The sequence below is a fragment of the Hypanus sabinus genome, chromosome 3, assembly GCF_030144855.1.
Source record: "Hypanus sabinus isolate sHypSab1 chromosome 3, sHypSab1.hap1, whole genome shotgun sequence".
In the NCBI taxonomy this organism is placed as follows: Eukaryota; Metazoa; Chordata; class Chondrichthyes; order Myliobatiformes; family Dasyatidae; genus Hypanus; species Hypanus sabinus.
In genome coordinates, this window is record NC_082708.1 from 120,239,297 (window position 1) to 120,256,142 (window position 16,846).

The window sequence follows — 16,846 nt, forward strand, 5'->3', positions numbered from 1 at the left end:
GTTCACTCGTCATGGTCACTCCCCTAGTTATTAATGAAGTTGCCTCTTAAACAAAGGGGTTTAAAGAGGGTCTTCTGGAACAGATTGCAGTCCAATTTATCTCCCATTCATCCCATCCTCTCCCCAGTATTCAGTTCTTCCCCTACCCCCAGCTCACGAAAATCAGCTGACACCACCAGCTGTGATCACCCTACATTCCCCCTCCCCACCAAACTCCCAATATGTGACCTCTCTGGAATGCTTGATTAACTGTGCTTCTCCTCAACTTCTCCTCGACTTCTGACCCTCCTAAGGCTTGTCTCCAGGTCCCCAAATGACTTGATCACCACCACACCCCTCTGCAGTAAGCAGACTTTCAATGCTGTCTAACCCCTGCCCTTGGGACCTTCTCTAAACTACTCCCCGCAAACCTGAGAAGGTTTTGCATGCTGCACATTGCCCTGTCCCACCCCATTTCCAATCAGACCTTAATCCAACTCCAGGCTCTCTCTCACTCAATCACTCTTGGTCCTAACATGGCACTTTGCTTACTATGCCTCCCAGCTGTCTCGAGCTACACAGTGTTTCCAGGCCAGTGCACGCCAGGATATAAGCAGCAGACTTTGTACGGACTTAAACATCTGGAGGATGGGGCATGAGAGCCAACAAGATCAGCAGAGGTAAGAAATAGCAATGGTGAGAATTTTGGCAAAGGCTGAACTGGGATTTTATAAGGTATCAATGTCTGCAAAGATCAAGTGGATATATTGAAGCTAATCCCAAGGACAAGTGGGATGCCAAAATTGTGAGCAATCTGATTTATCCCTGGGCGGCGGTCACAAATAGAATGAAGTCAATAGCCAGAGAATGGAGTTTGATGTAAGTAATAATAATGTTTGGCCAAGGAGCTTTCTTTCACCCAGTCCTGCAGATCGGGGAAGCAAGGTGCCCAATCAGGGAAATTGGAGAGTTCAGGCCAAACAGTGATACAATATCATCAGTACACTTGTTGAACTTAACGTGTTTTTAGAGGCAGCATGTGGGCGTTAAATAAGAGGTCTGAAGCTAAATTAATGAGGGATTTTAGAACTAAGGGCTTGAGGGCTTTTCTGATGATCCTTTGCTTATAACTCGACAGGTATGTATGGAACTGTAGAGGGTAGGGCAGAGGCAGGGAGCAGCCCATTTTGTTTTGAAATGAACTGGCAGTCTGTGTTCAGATATATCGGTTTAAAGCTCTGAAGAGCAATGGAAAGAAGAATCAGTAATGGACCATCTTCTGGGAATTCAGGATGCAGAGCTGGAGGAGATTGTAGGACTATGAATACAATTTGCGACCTGGGTATTGAAGGAGAGAGTTTCAAGGAAGGCCAGCAAGAAAAGGAAGGATAAAAGAGAATGAAGAACAGTATAGGAGAAGATCGAGTACTGGAGGTCTGAATGAGTTGGGTGGATCTTGAGGTTCTGGTTCTGGAATAGCTGGGTGCAAGTCTCTCTCCCCTCAGGTGTGAGGTAGACAGCTGATGTTATCTGAATGCAGCAGGGTAAATGTGAAAATTGAAAGCAAATAAATGTTGCTTTGAAATTAAACGCGCTACGGGTATCAATTTAGAAGTGGAAGTAGAACTTTGTGGCAAGAACAGAGTAAGGGTAGAGTTGCAGATATACCTACAAACTAATTATTACACCATACAAATGAAAAAGTACTTCAGTCTCCATTTCAACCGTAAGCAGCAGGACACTTTGCTGTCCAAGGTCATTCTATGCTCCAATCTTCCTCCAATGGTGGTGTGAATTTGTCAAGGTTCTGGCAAAACTGTCCCAACACACTTTTCAGAAATGCTGAAAGGTTTGCAAGGCACTTAAGAACTGACAAGAACACGCATAAGGCACAGGTCTCTGAGACTGAGGCCTACAGCAGTCACAGTCAACCATGGATATTGCATCCTGGTGTCTAGGTTCGCAAGCCTGGACAGTACAATATGGAGAGCAAGCTCTCCCTCTTCATGCAACTGATGAACCCAGAGGAACGGCAGAGACCGATACAGTTTGGTACCAGCAGTGTCAAAGGAGTTGCCGATCACCATTGAACTCAATGTAGGACTGGGACTCCAGCTCCAGATTTTTCCTCGGGGTTTACTCCCAAATTGGCCAGCTGGTGGCATAGTGGCATCAGCGCCGGACTTCCAAGCGAAGCCTCCCAAGTTCGAATCCAGCCAGCTCCCTTGCACGCTTTCCATCCGTGCTGGGTTGAGTGTTGAGCTAGCAGCCTCGTAAAAACAAGAAAGCCTGCTAAAAAAAACACCATCGTGACAGCGTCCCGATTACTCCACTCGGAGTTAAGGGCTTTCTTCTTCTTCTTTACTCCTGAAGCCTTCCCCATGAGTGGGCATCACCACAAGGCAGCGGAGGTTTGAGATCAGAGTTTTCCTTCTCCTAGACGAGCTGCCAACCACGGCTGACGAGCCCCGTCTGTCCGAAGGGACTGGTTTTAAGGCACCAGTAACCCGCTTTTGCTCCTTCTCCTGTGAGTAGAAACGGTTCCGCCAGGCTTAGTCGCTAAGTTACACATGAAGGCCAGGAGCTCGGACTGCTATAAAGAAGCAATAGTTCATATAAACTGCAGGGGGAGCCATGATACCTTAAAATTGCATATTTGAATTCTGTAACTGTTCCAGCTTCCCAACAACCGAATATTCCTGGGGGAACTATTCAATTTGCACCATTCATTAAAATGTTTAGACAAGTGTATTTTGAGTAGTGATTATGAGCTGGATTTGTAATGAAAAATATGTAGAACTTAATACAAACCGTAAAGGACCTGAAAAATAATAATCGATAATGTTGGATTAATTATGCAGTAAAAAGAACTCAAAAGATCTAAAGAACACTCACAATGAATTACTCTCCACTTTCAGCTGGATCTCATTATAGAAACCTTTCCAAAATTTCAGATAATGTTGCTTTAATCATTAGTGATTATGAAATCAAGGCTCATGATTTCCATATGTGTGGTCTGCAGCTCGGGCAAAGGGAGGGATAACAAGCGGCAACTCATCAGGAGGAGAGGTTGCAGGCAGCTCCCGATGCAGGGCACTCTGATGGAGCACTTTGATCTGCCAACAGAAGAAGGTTGAGTGATGTGCTCAGTGAAATTCCTGACGATTTGCCAGAGCAGCCAGGAAGTCTGAATTCTGTGTCACGGAACATGGAGAGTTCTAGCACCAAACCCACACTGTGCTTCGGAGAGAGCTTTTCAGTATAACTGTAAACCCATTCATAATACGGCTTCTGGTGGCCATGGTCATGGTTCATATCAGTAGAAGTCTGCCATCCTGCCCATGCCCCTACCCCTCCTTTCCATTCATCAACATACCACAGCAGAAGTTCTGATAATTCTGCTGCAAGGTCACACTGTTGTGGCAAGCAGGCCGGCAATTTATCTTTGCAAGTGGATGAATAGGAAGGGACTGCACAATGTGCACTTGGGTGAGCGGTGACTGTTGTAAAATCCTAGCTTGGAAAGAAGAGCAAGTAGCAGGCAAGCATGTTTGATTTTCAGCACAATGATCTATGTCCCAATCAGCTTTATTGCATTTGAGGCATTTAATAGTGAGACACATGTCTGAGTGGAGGGAAAACTAATCTGATTTCATAAATGGCCTTAAGGAAAGGAAATCTCCCTCCTTTAGAAGCCTGGCCTGTTTAGGATTCCAGACATACACAATGTGATTGAAACTTAACCTCCCTCTGAAATAGTTTAACATATCAGTCAGCTACATCAAAGCACTAATGAAATCAGTATTAAGAATAAAACCAGCGAGTGACCCAAAACCAACCTAAACACATTACTGAAGATGTTAATGCATCAGGTGCAAGAAGTGAGTGAGGGAGGGAGCAGTCCCAGGCACTTAATAATTATCCACTTTTGCCATCTTAGTCATCAGCGTAGAAACAGTGTCTAAATTGTCATATCTTCACATGTCCGTGCCAAGTCAACTCTCAGAGACAGCTGCAGTTGAGAATTGCTACTTTAAGAGCCTCAGCCATAATGAGACCTAGAACAGATTAGTCTGTGGATTGCATGCGACTCCTGGAATAACAACATGTTTATGTATGTGACCATTCTCATCATTGTGGATTGGGTCATTTATCTATCAAACCCCTTACAAGACCAGAAATATCTACCAGTAATATTGGTAATACTGGTGCGGATTTTTTTTTACAGTTTTTAAGTGAATTTGAACTTCTTTTTAGTGTACACTAGGGCCATGAAGCTGTTTAACACAGGGATAGTCCCTTCGACCTAACAAGCCCACGTTGACCATGAGACATCTATTTACATCAACTCCGTTCTTTATACTCTCCGTGTTCCTATTGCCAACCCCGAAATAGATCTGACCACTCGCCTACACATGAAGGCCAACTTACGATGCTCAGTGACTGACCAATTCACACATCTTTGGAATGCAAAAGGACACCACAGAGTCACAGGAAGAACATGTAAACTCCACACAGCCAGCACCAGAGGTTGGGATTGAACCCGGGTTACTGGGGCTATGAAGCCGCAGTTATACTTGCTGTGCCACTTTACTACCCATTGTAGGGTATTTTCATTTCATCTTTGCATTCGGTTTGCTGGCACTTGGGATATTGGATGATGTAACTGGTGGAACAGCTGACTTGCAGCTCCAGTGCGCTGGTTCACTTCTGGTAAGTAGTGTTGTCTGTCATCTTCTCACTGTGACTGAAAGGGTTTCATTTCGGTACCCTTTTCCCAAAGTCTTGTGTTTTGGTGGGTTAAATGGTCACTGTAAATTGCCCCCAGTGTGCAGGTAACCAGTAGAATCTGCTGAGGGGAGGGTTGTGAGGCGAGGATGGGAATGTGAGTAGAATAATTTACCAGAAAATTTGTAAATGAGTGGAATTGTTTTGTCAGCTGGCAGAGACTCAATGGGCTACTGTTTCTCCTGTATTGGACAAGTAATTTTTTTAAGTTCCTGTGTGACCAGTTTGCCATTTTGCAATATCCTTAATTTAGTGAAAGGTTTGCTGTGGAATTTGAATGTATTATAAACATTATATTTTGCCTTTTTGTAATTTTGGGAATTCAACCTTCTGTGAACTTACTCCCACAACCTGCATTACCACAATGTGCCTGCCTGTGGTGCTGATGAACTGCGTGCTATTTTTAAACAAAGCCAACCAACTCCGCAGAGCTGAACCAAAATAGAAATACAGCGAATGCAAAGCCCATTTATCACCATCCGAAGATTTACATTACTTGGAGAGATTTAGGTTGGTTCCAACAAAGAATCTGTACTTTCTCTTATTAGAAACATATGGTCCAGTTCTATATTTCTGCCATTATATATTTTTTAATTTTGTAAATGATGGTGAAGTCTTTATTTGATTTATCTTTTTCATCCAAATATTTGTCTTTGGGTAAGCAGTAGATTTGAAATATTCTGGTTCAACACAATATATCGACCACAATCAGTGCAGATGCCTATCTTCTTCTCACTGACCATCACAAAGGTGTCTTCTCACAGCTGTGTGCTTAGCCCCACTCTTCTCTCTATACCTAGGATAAGTACAGCTCTGATGCCATCTACAAATTCACCTGCTGCTTGCATCGCAGCCTGGTACAGAAACTTCAATGCACAGGAACGCAAAGGGCTACAGGACGTACTGGACTTGGCCAAGTTCATCACCATTCCAACACTCCTCACCATTGAGGACGTCTAAAAGAGGAAGTCTCAGCAAGGTGACCTCCATCACATCGGACACCCACTATCCAGGCCATGCCCTCTTTTCAATGCTGCCATCAGGCAGGAGATACAGGAGACTGAAGACCCTCACCTCAAGGTCCAACAGCAACTTCTTCCCCACTGCCATCAGGTTCTTGAACTGACCTGAAAAACTCATTTCCCTCGCTCACCTTATCTCTTATCTGCCCACCACCTCCCTCTGGTGTTCCTCCCCCTTTCCTTTCTTCCATGGCCTTGTGTCCTCTCCTATCAGATTTCTCCCTTCTCCTGCCCTTTACCTCTTTCACCAATCAATTTCCCAGCTCTTTATTTCATCCCTCCCCCTCTCCCAGTCTCACCTATCTCCTACTACCTTGTACTTCTTCCACCCCACCACCACCTTCTTACTCTGCCTTCTCATCTCTTTTTTCCAGCCCTGATAAAGGGTCTTGGCCCAAAACATCAAATGCTTACTCTTTTCCATAGGTGCTGCCTGGCCTGCTGAGTTCCTGCTGCATTTTGGGTGTATTATTTTGATTTCAAGCATCTGCAGATTTTCTCTTGTTTGTGAAAGACTCGATCACTACCTCAGACTATATTACTTCTCTCTCTCAACATGCACTAACATAGTGTGGGTATGTTTATTTTCTCAAATATATAATTTCTCCTGATTTAGTTTTACGTTTGTCATGTTTGTAATCTGCTGTGCTACTGCACATGGGTGTTGATACCCTACATATATACACCTATGACAATAAACTTGAACTTGACACTCACATTCATTAAATCTGTGAAGGCTCAGAAAAAAACCCTAACAGCACTCCAAATAGTTAAATATTCACAAAGCCTAACATATGGTTGAAGTCAAACATTTCATGCATATTTCAGTCCAAGCACTAGGGTAAAAAAACTTTCACCTGAGAAACCTTTATGCTGAATATTATATCTCCTCCCTTATTTGCAATCTCAACAAAATATGCTTTATAAGTTTTAGAAGGGCACTACGATTATTTAGCTGCACAAACCAACAGGCTAATAAAATCAGATACGATTAAAACTGTTTGTACAGAGTCTTGTTTAATTTAACCAACTACTGGTGCCTTTTACTTTGCCTGTCCTCTGCATCTTGCTGAGGGTCCCCTGTGGCAGTTTCCAGCCCCCAAATTCTGACAACAGAACAACCAAGTGCCCCTTTTGTTTGGTAAATAGATGCCGATGATGCTGAATTCCTACCTTTGGGGTAGAAATCTCAATCAGGTCAACACTGGAGTTGAATGAGAACGCCGCAGCATCGCATTGGGAGGAGAAATTAAGCCAAAGGTCTCTGCTGGCAATCTGCAGCCAGTTGCCCTTACTGTCTGTGCACACGCATGAACCCGATCAGACTGAACTCGTCTGGGATAATCCAGAAGGTGAAAAGGTATCGAGCGCTAATCATCAAGACTCACAGAGGGGAAGAGCCCATTTGCTAATGATAATAGAGAAGGTGTACATCATTGTGTTTAATAGGGTTACCCGTGGGTAAATGAAGGAAGGGGAAGAAATTGGTAAAATAAGTAGATAAAATTGATAAGTTATTGAGTTTTCCATCAGTTGTTTAACATACAGTAGAAATCAAATTTCTGAAAATTGAAAAGTTAAATTGGCATAATTAATCCTATGACACATTATCTATAAGATTAGTAAATTCAATGCTAGAATACGAGGGGTGATTGATAAGATTGTGGCCTAAGGTAGAAGGAGTCCATTTTAGAAAACCTAGCTCATTTATTTTTCAACATAGTCCCCTCCTACATTTATACACCTGGTCCAGCAGTTGTGGAGCATACGGATCTTGGACTTCCAGAAAGTATCCACAGCAGGGGTGATTGATAAGTTTGTGACCTAAGGTAGGAGATTAGTTATACAGCTCTCGTTACATGCACTTGCAGTTCAACTCTTTGATTGTGCAGAAAGTTTGAAGTTAATAATCCATCTCCTTCTACCTTAGGCCACGAACTTATCAATCACCCGGGCTGTGGACCCTTTCTGGAGGTCCAAGATCCGTATGCTCCATGACCGCTGGACTAAGTGTGTAAATGTAGGAGGGGACTATGTTGAAAAATATATGTGCTAGGTTTTCGAAAATTGACTCCTTCTACCTTAGGCCATGAACAGATCAATCACCCCTAGTAAAAAAGAATATCCTTCCATTGCTGAAATCGTCAAGTCTGTGTGCATTGAATGTAAAAATTTATTTAAATATTTATTTAAATACACATTGATTAAAGATTCTCTTCAAAAGTATACTCTGACCAGCCCTGAAGACTGAGTTAGCAACAGCTAAAGTTCTGAAATTACCACCTAACTACTGATCATATTTCTTCACGTATTTTGAGTTTAAGATTGCTCTGTTCTGATATTTCATTTTTTTTGGACACGCAAAGCAGATGGTTGTAGCATTTTCCTAGCACTCATGATGAGAAAACTGTCTGAATAATCTGGCTCGAGAAGTTCTGCTTCAGTGAAAAAATACAGTAAGAAATTAAGGCATGTGTCAAAATTTCTAGATTTGTGTAATTCATTCATTTGAATGTTAAGCATTCTAAGTGTTTCTCCCAATTGTCATATTTTTTTTCAATTTTTAACAGTTTATTAATGTTTTTTAATGTATTTACATGTCAAAAACATTCACAGGCAAATTATTTTGACAGTTTTGCCAGTCTGCTAAGTAAGTGTGCATGCCTTAAATCATTTGTTTTCTTCTAGAGGTTCTGTGGCCAGGACTTGTTTTAAACCATCTATGTGATAGGATTTGCCTGTGGAGAACCAATTCACTATGCAGAAACTTGATGTGGGATGCCAAAGACTTCATCTGAGACTTTTCCCCTTGCGTTATCAGACAGTGGTAAGCATAAATGGCTCACCAACATCTGCAAAATCTAAAAGAATTTGTCCATTATTCAGTTGTTTTTCCAGATAGTGGTGTGCAGAAGAGCATCTCTCAATGCACAACACATTGAACCTGGGTTACAGCAGCAGAAGACCATGGATGCACATTCAGTGGCCATTTCATTAAGTGTATCATCTGAGATGGCAGATAGGCCTAGTGTAGGGTGTGGGGACTTTGCCACAGGTAGGACAAAAAGTAATTATTGAGTGGAAAGACTGTGAAGTTGTGCACTTATTCCATGATTTACAATGGGCTTCTGTGAGCTTCTGGCAAATGGTTCCCAGTGTCTGCCTTACTTCTTATTCTTCAGAGCTCAGTTAGGGGATATAAAAATTTTCCAAGGAACTTTTAAGCATATTCCTTAATCCTTAATCCCATGTCCACCTGGTAATTGCTAATTACTTGCCTAGCAGAGCTCAGAACACTGTGTCTATTTCAGGAATCTGGCATCGGTCGTGCAAATGACGTACTTGCTTATTGGAATTGACTATATGTGATTCAGCCTTCAGTGCTGGGGAGAAGACACTGACATTGGTTCAATCTGCTAATGGATTGAGGATTCTGCTGGCATGGCATTAGTACAATCTCTCCAGAGCTTTGATGTGCCTGCTATAGGTAATCCATAACTTCAAAAAGTTCATCTGAGAATCACTGGCAAGGCCATCATTTATTGCCCATCCATAATTTACTTCAAGAAAATATCCTTATGAGTTGCCTTTTCGAACTACTGCCACTCCTTTGGTGAAGGTGCTCCCACAGTATTGGGGAACTACTAGTTTTTGACCTAATGACAACAAAAGGCCAGCAATAATACAGTTGCAAGTCAAAATGCTGTGTGAGCTGGTGGAGAATCTACAGGTGACAGTGTTTTCTTGTGTCTCCTCCCCTGCCTTTCTAAATGGTATAGGTGCTGGGTTTGGGTGGTGTTATCAGAATAACAGTGGAGCGTTTTGTAGATGGTACTTACTGAAACCCATTATGCACTGGTGATGGAGAAAATTAATGTATGGTATTGTTAATGTAGAGTTTTCTTGAATTCTGTCACAGTGGTGCACATAACTCAACTAGTGCTGTCTAGTTCAATGCAGGCTAATTCACTCAACCCCATCATTTTACATTGATTAAACAAGGGCCTACAAGACCCCACTGTTTACTTGTTTACAACAAGAGGCTGAGCAAGGAAGTATTAAATTAAAAGTTTAACTTTGTCAAAAACAACTTTGACCCTTTTTTAAACAAAGGGGCTTCCCTTCTTCCACCATCAACTCTGCTCTCAAACGCATCTCTCCCATTTCCCGCACATCTGCCCTCACCCCATCCACCCGCCACCCCACTTGGGATAGGGTATCCTTTGTCCTCACCTACCACCCCACCAGCCTCCAGGTCCAACGTATAATTCAACGTATAATAACTACCACCACCTCCAACGGGATTCCACTACCAAGCACATCTTTCCCTCACCCCCTTCTGCTTTCCGCAGCGATCGCTCCCTACGTGACTCCCTTGTCCACTCGTCCCCCTCTCCCTTCCCACCGATCTCCCTCCTGGCACTTATCCTTGTAAGTGGAACAAGTGCTACACCTGCCCTTACACTTCCTCCCTCACCACCATTCAGGGCCCCAGACAGTCCTTCCAGGTGAGGCGACACTTCACCTGTGAGTCGGCTGGTGTGGTATACTGTGTCTGGTGCTCCCGGTGTGGCCTTTTATATATTGGTGAGACCCGACGCAGATTGGGAGACCGTTTCGCTGAACAATTACGTTCGGTCCGCCAGAAAAAGCAGGATCTCCCAGTGGCCACACATTTTAATTCCACGGCCCATTCTCATTCTGATATGTCTATCCATGGCCTCCTCTATTGTCAAAATGAATCCAAACTCAGGTTGGAGGAACAACACCTTATATACTGGCTGGGTAGCCTCCAACCTGATGGCATGAACATTGACTTCTCTAACTTCCATTAATGCCCCTCCTCCCCTTCTTACCCCATCCCTGACATATTTAGTTGTTTGCCTGTTCTCCATCTGCCTCTGGTGTTCCCCCCCCCCTTTCTTTCTCCTGAGGCCTCCCGTCCCATGATCCTTTCCCTTCTCCAGCTCTGTATCACTTTCACCAATCATCTTTCCAGCTCTTAACTTCATCCCACTCCCTCCAGTCTTCTCCTATCATTTTGAATTTCCCCCTTCCCCCCACTACTTTCAAATCTCTTACTATCTTTCCTTTCAGTTAGTCCTGATGAAGGGTCTTGGCCTGAAATGTTGACAGCGCTTCTCCTTATAGATGCTGCCTGTGTTTCAGCAGCATTTTGTGTGTGTTGTCTGACCGCTTGGAAAGGTCAAATTGCTGTGCTAAAAAGCTGAGGTTAGCAATAAGCTCCTTGCACCCTGGAAAGTGAACATCCATCACACCAGCTTGCCCACATCTGTAACCTCTTTAGTTAGGGAGCATGCACTGAAGACTGTAATATTCTGGTTGTCTATTGAATGTTCGAGAGAGTAAGAGACATATATTATCCAATGGCAAAGTTACTGACACATTATACTAATTTGATCTTGACTACAAAGCTCGTCTTATAAAAGGGCGTTCTGTAATGCTCTTCCCCTCACCCCCCAAAAGAGAAGTGTACTCACCCCCTTGTCATTGGGGCTGGCCATTTCTTGCCCATAGTATCACACTCTGAATGTTAAGGTGTTTCCAAGCGAGACACTGAGGTCAAGTTGGAATCTGTCACTGCCCAGGCTTTGATATTCTGAGTCCTAAAGTTAAGTGTAAGGAATGGAATTTTTGTATGTGCTGGAGAGATGGAGGGAGATAGATAGGGAAAAACAGAGAGGGGAGGGAGAGAGAGAGTCAGAGAACAAAGGGTCAAAATAAAGCATTGAGGCACAGGTGCTACCTTTTGCTGAATTTTATCCTCCAAGGGGAGACTGTTGGAAATACTCAGCAGGTCAGTTAGTGTCTATAGAGGGAATAAAACAGAGCAAATATTCCAGATGGAAAGCATAACAATAAAACTGTCAATTTGTTTTATCATTAGGTTATTTGCCCCAAATAACTAATCTCAAAAAGACAAGCCACGGTCTTAAAGGACAGGAATAAGGAAGATTTTTTTCATTCAAATGGAGTGAATTTTTTTAAATTCCCTACTCCAGAGGGTTGAAAACAGATTGATAAATCAAAAAACAAAGGAGGAGTCTAGGAGATCAGGAATTATCTGCGAAGTCGAAGAGAGAGTTGATAAACACAGCATCAGTCCTGAAACATTGACTATCCATTTGCCTCCACAGATGCTGTCTGATCAGTTAAGTTCCTCCAGCAGTGTGTTTCTTGCTCCAGAATACAGCATGTGTAGTCTCCTGGGTCTGTAGTGATTGATATCTGGATATTGAAGACGTTAACAGATGCAGATATTGAGCGGAAAAATCGTGCTGAAGTAATTAACCTTCAAGAAAGCAAATGAACTTTTAAGACTGAGTAAGGTTTTTGTCAGTACAAGGTAATCAAGTCAGAAAGCAATTAAATAGATGTCAGAGGAATAGGAGAGGGCCAATAATGTTATTAAATATATTTTTCAAATGCAGATGCAGGTAATGTAAATTAAGAATAGAAAGTGCTGGAATATTCTAATGACGAGTTATCAACCTAAAATGTTAACTCTTTATCTCTATCCATAGTATGCTCCCTGACCTGATCAGTAAGGTAAGATGGTTATGACAGGAGAATGCCTCTGAATATATCAAGGGTGGGAAAATAACTGACAAAGTGCAAAAGATAAATTGCAAGAAGATGGAAATTGAGTTGTTAAGGTATAGAAGCATACCATGGTGAGTAAAAGCAAAAATGAAAAATAGAAAATGAAATGACAAATAAGTTCTTGGATGCTTGTGAAACTCATTGTATTTTTTTCATTCGTATAAAATGGTAACAATGAAAAGAAAATACTGTGTTTCTAAACTCTATTGAATACAGATGAAGCTATTCAGGAAAAGGACAATAGGGAGATTGAAAGAATACTTACAAGAGGCCACGGGTTCAAAAGAGAATTCAGAAACAAGATACTTCATGTTTTTAGATACAGTATGGTGGAAAGAGGGTCCCAGAGGACTTAAATTGGTTTTCTCTTTTCAAACACCATTGAGATTCATGAATGGTTTTTGATTCAGGTATTCTCTCAGATTTAAACTTCTGCTTTTAAATGGGCAAAGACTGAAGGGGAAACTGCTCTAGAGACTTGCAAACTGACTGTTTCTTATAAATCATTGAATCAGATGTCCATTAAGAATTAAGTAACTTTACCAGGGTTTCCTCTAACCTGACGGATGAACAGCGATGTGGTATAATTGCATGCAGATTTTCAAAGTGGCGCCAAGCCACTTTGACCAATTAATCCTCCCATGGTGTTTTCCTGCTCACAGTTAGGTTCGCAAATAAGCAAGCACAAGCAGAGCAGTACCTCACCTGTGGCTGATTCATATTAAGTAAAGGTAACTTCTGATTTGTTTACCAAGATAGAAGCAGCATATTTAATTGTTAACATATATCAAATAGATAATGATAAAAGAAGTACTAATCTACTTGGGAGGCGTGTAGAATAGGTGCTAGCAGATCATGTGCCACTAACTTTCCATCGGAGAATTGAATTTCTTCGCGTTCACCTCCCAAGAAAGAGGTAGAAAAATAAGAGTTTTTCTATTATGATTTCTCCTGTTAAGGCAACGTAACTCTGAACTCTGAAAACAACCAAGATCCCTTTGAAGAAATAAATGGAAAGGGAAATGGGAATGGAAGGTGGAACAAGGCATCCTTTTGACCTGCAAATCGTCCAAATGGGGAGTCAAGAACTGAGTCAGTGAAAAAGTAAGGGAAAGTAAAGGGTGTTAGTCAGAAGAATGAGGGGAATGAGGAGATAGTACAAAGGGTGAAATGTTAGAGAGAAGATGAAGCACATGAAGAGTTCCATGGTCAATTAGGAAGGGAATAGCTGAGGAACAGTTATCCTGCAAGCAAGCAGTGTCAAAAAACAATCAATCAAACTAGAAACAGGGCCATGCTACATCAAATTATCTATCAATGCCAAGGAGGGAAACAACAAACAGAAGCATAAAGAAATGTCAAATCTGAAAACAAAAAAAAGTGCTATAGGCAATGCAACATCAAGACATTGTACATAGCTGAGAATGACTGTGTTTGTATCTACATTCCATGGAAGATTAAAATTTAAATGTAATATATAGGATTATTAGTGAACAATAATTCAGGCACATAAGGTTTGTAACTGGCATAAGATAATGTGGAGATAAAAACAGTTAAATCCATTTTGTTATCAGAGATAGAAATTTTCTAATAGTTTTTACTTACCTTGATTAGCTCTAGGAGTACATGACTAGTTGATAAAATTAACTGAATTTGTCAATTTAAAATTTTTCTTTGCAGAAAACATGAGTGCTGTATTAAAAACAAAGCAAAAATGCCTAAAGTATTGTCTCTATCACAAGTATGCACAAGAATCTGAAATACTTATAAATTAAGTCTTGTATTGTTACAGTGTTTACAGTTCTTCTAGTGTTCACCTTTTATAAAATAACACATAATAAGAAAATAATCCAATCTGATGGTTGGGATGAAATAATTATCAACAGAAACTGTTGAAGTTTTCACGCTGCATTTCTCATGACAGCTGTGATACATATACAGTGGATTCCAGTTAATTGGAACATTCCAGGACCAGTACATTTTGGCACGATTAGGCTGCTGCTTAGCTGAAGTTTCATGGAAGTATTTAAAAGGGTATAAAAAAGACAAACTACCATTTAACCAAGTAACAAATTATGTTTTTAACTGAAACACAGAGCAAATTAGAACAGTGCCAATACTACTGCAGTACTATAAAAAGAGCATAATAGTTTTCAGCGGAGGAATTCATCCAGTGTGCACTGCCATGTTCTTTTGATTGACGGTAAATTAACAAAATAAGCGCAGACAACCTAGTACAGATAAAAGAATGTCTTCATACAATGCTTTCAACGTTTGCATCCTCCAAGTTTTCATTTTTATTATAATATTCATGACGATTATTGATACCTTCAAATTCTTCATAGTTTCTAACTTATTGAAGTAACTAAATAGTTTCATTTTTCACTCCTGGCCATTTCTGGCATCTCCAAGCCTGAATACTTGAACTCATAGTGAGCAAAACAATTCCAAATTATCTTGATACTTATTTCTCACCAAGTATCAATGACAAAAGTCACTGTTTTTTGAACACAAACACATGCAACTGATACTATTTTATAACTGTCCATTCTATGCATGGTGTAGAGTCTAACAGCCACACAAGTGTATGCAGTTGATGCTAGTTAGAAACTATTTGCAACAGATTCCTGTCCCAGTTAAACAGCAAAGCATCCCAAATAAATGAAGGAATTCCTGGCTATTTTCTCAATTAACTTCCATTCTTTAAGAGTTATACCAATAAGCATTGCTCTGATTAACCAATGGCCCAGTTAACTAAAATCATTGTATATTAATATAAAGATATACTTTGCTTTAAGTTCAGAAGAATACTTTTCTCTTAAGGCACTGTGCTACATGGTTAAACTTTGCAATGTTGTATGTACATGTCAGAGGAAGTTGAGTATTGACTTGGGATAAACATGTGTCTATGCTAAGCTCTAGGGATAAGTTGCACAGTACACCAAAGAATGACGACAAGAATGCTATGCACTACAACTGTAACAATAAAAGGGAAATGTGATAGAACTCTAGAAATGTTTTAGCATTTACCTGAAAGTTTGAAGTTGTTTTTTGATACCAACAATATTGCAAAGGCTATGGGCAAAAATTTCAAAGAGCACAATGTAGAGGTCTCTAAACAGAAGAAAGCCTTGCTGTGGTGGAATAGTCTGGACACTAATATAACACTATCTAATTTGTTGTTGCTCTTACACTCCTGTTTTCTGAGATATATTTAAGATACTGAACACTCATTTTGACACAAAATGATTGAAATCACCTCACATTATGGAAGACAAAATATGTTTGGCCTTGAGGGAGTGCAACTAAGGTTTACCAGACTGATATCTAGAAATCACAGGATTGTCGTATGAGGAGAGGTCATCAACAAAGCCTTTGTACTCGATAGTTTAAAAGAAAGATAGATCATCATTGAAGTGTATGAAGTTCTGGCTGGACACCGAAGCTTTAGGTCAGAAATGACATTTCCATGAGCTATGGAGCAGGAGAGGGGTGTTGGGGGGTGGGGGTAGGAACGTGTTGTGTAAAGAACCAGGAATCTTTGACTAAGGATATGATATATTCTTTAGGACTAAGATGAGAAGAACTTTTTTCCCTCAGAGGGTGGTGAAACTGTGGAATTCTATACAATAGAAGGAAATGGAGACTAACCCACTACATATTTCAGGAAAGGCAGTCTTCAATACAGAAAAGACAGCATAAGGCCATATAACCATATAACAATTACAGCAGGGAAACAGACCATCTCGGCCCTTCTAGTCTGTGCTGAATGCTTACTCTCACCTAATCCCACTGACCCGCACTCAGCCCATAACCCTCCATTCCTGTCCATATACCTATCCAATTTTGCTTTAAATGATAATACCGAACCTGCCTCTACCACTTCTACTGGAAGCTCATTCCACACAGCTACCACTCTCTGACTAAAGAAATTCCCCCTCATGTTACCCTTAAACTTTTGCCCCCTAAGTCTCAACTCATGTCCTCTTGTTTGAATCTCCCCTACTCTCAATGGAAAAAGCCTATCCACGTCAACTCTATCTATCCCCCTTATAATTTTAAATACCTCTATCAAGTCCCCCCTCAACGTTCTACGCTCCAAAGAATAAAGACCTAACTTGTTCAACCTTTCTCTGTAACTTAGGTGCTGAAACCCAGGTAACATTCTTGTAAATCTTCTCTGTACTCTCTCTGTTTTGTTGACATCTTTCCTATAATTCGGTGACCAGAACTGTACACAATACTCCAAATTCAGCCTTACCAATGTTTTGTATAATTTTAACATTACATCCCAACTCCTATACTCAATGCTCTGATTTATAAAGGCCAGCATACCAAAAGCTTTCTTCACCATCCTATCCACATGAGATTCCACTTTCAGTGAACTATGCACCATTATTCCTAGATCACGCTGTTCTACTGCATTCTTCAAT